This window comes from Lonchura striata, chromosome 1A, assembly GCF_050655825.1.
Source record: "Lonchura striata isolate lonStrDom1 chromosome 1A, ASM5065582v1, whole genome shotgun sequence".
Taxonomy (NCBI): Eukaryota; Metazoa; Chordata; class Aves; order Passeriformes; family Estrildidae; genus Lonchura; species Lonchura striata.
The window spans coordinates 2,267,144-2,271,512 of NC_140741.1; the positions used below are offsets into that span (position 1 = coordinate 2,267,144).

General features: G+C 57.5%; 1 long non-coding RNA gene across 1 annotated transcript; it reads left to right on the forward strand.

Annotated features, from left to right (window-relative positions):
- The first annotated feature begins 259 nt into the window (after positions 1-259).
- Positions 260-2,371, forward strand: LOC144248625 (uncharacterized). The gene is made up of 2 exons (XR_013341933.2): positions 260-853; positions 2,104-2,371. It is a non-coding gene; the product is annotated as an uncharacterized LOC144248625 (long non-coding RNA).
- Positions 2,372-4,369: the final 1,998 nt, after the last annotated feature.

Below are 4,369 nucleotides of genomic sequence, written 5' to 3' on the forward strand. Positions count from 1 at the left end.
TGGGAGTGGGCGAATGGAGGCGGGAGCGGGCGGGACTAGGCGAGCGTGGGCGAAAGCGGCCGAAAGGGGCCGAGGAGGCGAGCGGAGCCGAGCTTTGCCGAGTTCAGCCGAGGCGAGCCGAGCTTTGCCGAAGAGGCGAATGGAGGCGAATGCGGCCGGAAATAGCCGAGCGTGGCCGAAAGTAGCCGAAGCTGGCCGAGGAGGCGAGTCCAGCCGAACGGAGCCGAGCTCTGCCGAGCGCAGCAGCCCGGGCGGGGCTGAGCCGGGGCGGAGCCGGGGCGCCGGGAGGATCCCCTCCTGTCCCTCTCTCTCCCGCTCCATGCCCCTGCCCGTGTTCAGTTACCTCTCTTTCCCCCGTTTCCGTGTCCCCCCCAAACCCGGCTCCTTCCTGTCCTGTCCTGTCCCTGCCCCGCTGCTCCGTTCCATTCCCCCTCTCGGTGGTGTGAGATGAGATTTGAGCCCTTTCTGACACCCACGCGTGCTCTTTGTGTTGTCAAATCCCGCGTGTGAGCCAGAAGCTCTCCCTGCCTATTTTGCAGGTGGATGTGCCATTCAAAGCCCTGGAGGCAGGGCTGAGCACCGGCGAGCCGCGCGTGGCTGCTCTGCACAGGGGGCGTGGCAGGAAACACTCGCTGAGTGCCGGAGGAGCGAACGGGAGCCTTGGCCCTGCCATCCTCTGGGATCTGCGGGGACACTGCAAGCACTGGCAAAGAGCCGAGAGCCATGGGAGCAGCGCTGAGCGAGGCTGTGTCCCAGCCAAGGAGTTCCTCCTGTGTCCCTTAAGAGGATACCCCAGGGCTGGTTTTCTGCATCAAGACTTCTGATCAGACCATCTGTAGACCTCTGGCTTAATGTAAATATTTATTTATATGTTTGTCTCTGACAGCAAAGCACGTATCTCCTGACTTCCCTGCTATTCAGTATCTGCTGAACTGGCTGTGCATTTTTCCTAAGCTAAGGAAAACCCTCCCTCTGATTCTGTAATTTCCAAAGGAGCAGCATTGAGTCACTTATGTTTTTCTTGTCTCCATAACTTTAGCTTGACTCGTGCTCAAGGACAGGAATGACTCAAGAACTGTATGTGGTGAATTGTTAGTTTGGCAGGGGTTTTTGCAAATTCAGGGCTAAAATGTGATGTAAGAAAAGGCTTTTATTGCAGCAGTTAGATTTTTGCAGCATGGCAGATTTTCAAGCCTCTAAGTAAATCACTTCATTCAGATTTAAACTCTCTTGAAATATGCTTGATATGTTTTGGGGTTTTTTTCATTGTTATGCTACTTTTCGTTTTGGTTTGATTTGGCTTTCTTTTTTGCCTGGCGTGGGAAAATTTTACAGCTCTCACTTTTTTCTTCTCCAGTTGAGTATAGTGTTACCTTCTTAATTCAAAAACCATTTGCTGTATGGAAAAAGCACCTTGCCTTTGTGAAGGGCCAGGTGGGAACTGTTTTAATGGCCAGTGGCACAGCCCTGTAGCACACAATTCCCAGGAAGTGGGGAGCCCTCTGCCAGGCAGAGCCACCTGGCCAGGTTCCTGCGGGTGCTGCTGCTGTACCCGGCTGATGAGGTGAGAAGCAGCTTGGCTTTATTGCCAAAATAAAACTCACCCGTTTTCCTATGAATCCCAGCAAAGTGGTCCCAAAGGCTCTGTCACTCAGTCTCTGCTTCCATTGGTGTGGAGAGGCTGGATCCCAGTTATCACCCCAGCAGTGCCCCTGCCTCCCTTTTCCCCACTTTTCTGTTCCAGTCGTGCGAAATATTCAGGCTTTGTTTTCTTCCCCCTGCGGTTCACTGCAGATCCCAGAAAACCCACAGGAGGGAAGATCATTCCTTGTGCTTCCGCCTCCAGGTGAGAGAGGAGATGGTCACATCCTAGGAGCCTGATTTTGGAATGTTTTCTGGAATTGGCCCAGTGGCTTTTACTTCTGGGGTTCCTGGAGTCTGTCCGTGGCAGGTCCAGCCCGTGCTTCAACTGAGAGCCCTCAGTCCGCAGGGAAATGAACCTTTGGGGAAGTTCTTACAGCTCTGCTTAGTGCTTTATGAATGGTGATGATTTTCTGGAAGTAGGCTGTCCATTCTGACCCTTTTTCTTCCCTCTCCCTGCAGACTGTACCTGCTGAGAGGCTGAGGTGAGACCAGGATCTGTAAAATCCCTGACTCTCCGTGTTTTCCCGAGGCTGAAGCCGTGTTTGCTGTCAGTGACGACAGGGTGGGAGATGCTAAACACTGAAAACTTTGGGGTTTTTCCCCTGAACTCCCCAAGACTCTCTGCAGCTGTGCCCTGTCTATCTCTTGAAAGAGTTTCTGGATTTACAAAGGTTTTTACATTCTGCAATATTTATCTATAACTCGATTAAAAAGAATCCTACTGTATCAATGTGGTGTTGATTACTTTGTTTGAGTCGGTTAATTAAAGCGAATTGTTGGTAAGGGGTTTGAGCATCCCTTAGTTGGAGCTGGCAGCTCTTATTTAATTTCTCTTCATTCCTTTAATTTCTTTCAATTATTTCTTAAGCCATTACTGCAATTAGGATGCACGGTAAGGACAAGAGCATTTCTGCCCTGCTGGATTGGGAAATCCGAGCCCAATTCCTTGGAGAGATTGAGGGGATGGGGATCTGTGCCTCAAGCTGGGTTTTGACAGTGGGAATTTGGTGAGGAAGGAAGAGGAGAGATCCCACGGAAAGTGGCTGAGGCCAGTTCCGCTGGCTTTGGGTGCTCCTACCCCCGAGAAAATCATCCTGGCTGAAGGGAGCTGGAAGAAGCCAGGGGGCTGCGCCGGGGGCTGTGCAGGGACCCCAAACCCTGGTCAGGGGCGCTGGGCAGTGCCAGCTGCAGAGGAACGCTGCAGAGGGGCTGCGCTGGAGCCCCTCAGCTTCCATGCAGAGATGCTGGCACTGCGGGGCTTTCGGGACACTGCCGAGAGGCTCCGCTGCCAGAGCCGGGGAGTTCTCCCGTTCTTTTCTGTCGTGCTGGGCACCTGGCAAGTCCTTCGAGCCCCGCAGGCTGCCAGTGCCAGCGGAGCAGCTGGAATCACAGACGGTCACACAGAAACCGGGCTGGGAGAGCAAATGAGCTCTTCCATGTTGTTTTTCACAACGCGTTTTGGATTTATACCAGAATCTCTTCTCTCCCCTCAGACCCCGTACCCCTGACTTTTGAGTTTTCTCACAGAAATGTCTCGGCCTGCACCGGGAAAAAGAAAATTCCCTGGCACGGCGGGGAGCGGCGGGGTTTGGGGGTGCTGGGGCGGCACGGGGGTCCCCGCGCCCCGGCCGGTCTCGGTCAGCCCCGGGAAATCGCCGCCGCCGCCGGCTCGGCCCCGGCGCCGCCCCGGTGCTCCGGCCCGAGAGAGACCCCGACCCGCCCGCCGGGGCAGAGGCGGCACCGCCGGGAGCCGAAGCGGCAGCCCCGGGCCCATCCCGGCGGGCCGGGAGCGATGGCCCCGCCTCCATCCCGGGCGGGCCGGAGCCTCAGGGGCGGGGCCGGGCCGGAGCCTCAGGGGCGGGGCCGGCGCTGGCTCAGGTGCGCGGGACCGCGGGGCACCTGCGTGGGGTGGGGCCGAGCTTATTTAAGTGCCGGGAATCGCTGCAGCCGCCATTTGCTCACTCGGAGCGCAGTGAGGGTGGTGGGTTCTGTGCGGGCTCCGCAGCTTCGCCCTTCTCTCCTTCCCCCCCTTTACTCTTCCTTCCTCCTGCTCCCATTCCCCTTCTTTCCCTGCCTTTCCCCCGTTTTCCTCTCCTCCCCAAAGCCGACTGCTTTCGCTCCCCTTTTGTGCCCCCTTCTACTCTTCCTTCCTTCTGCTCCTATTCCCCTTCTTTGTCTTCCTCCTTTTCCTTCTCGTCCCATTTCGGCCTCCCCTCCCGTCCCACCATCTACCCTTCCTTCCTTCTCTCCATATTTCTGTTTTTTCTCCCCTAAACCCACTCTCCCTCCTCCCCCAAATGCGACCCCCCCACTCGTCCCTCACCTGTCCCTGCCCCGCTGCTCCGTTCCATTCCCTCTCTCTTCCCTCCTCTGTCCCGTCCCTCTTTCCCCCTGCCGGTCTTTCCCTTCCCCGCCCGCTTTCCTCGCAGCCCGACCTCCCTCCCCACCTTCCCGCATGCTCCGCTCTGCTCCCCTGTTCTCGTTCCCCATTCCCCTTTTCCTTCTTTCCTCGCAGCCGCGGGGCTCGGGGCGCCGCAGAATAAAGCCCAGAGGGCCGGAGCCGGCGCCCCCCGCCCTCGCTGGGGTCCCCACACGGGGCCGGAGCCGCTCTGCGGGTCCCCCCATTGCAGTCTAATACACGGCCCGACACTGCCGGGGTGCGGCTTTCCCGACATCACACTGGGGGTCGGGCTGGGGGTCGGGAGGGGGTCCTGGGGGGAGGAGG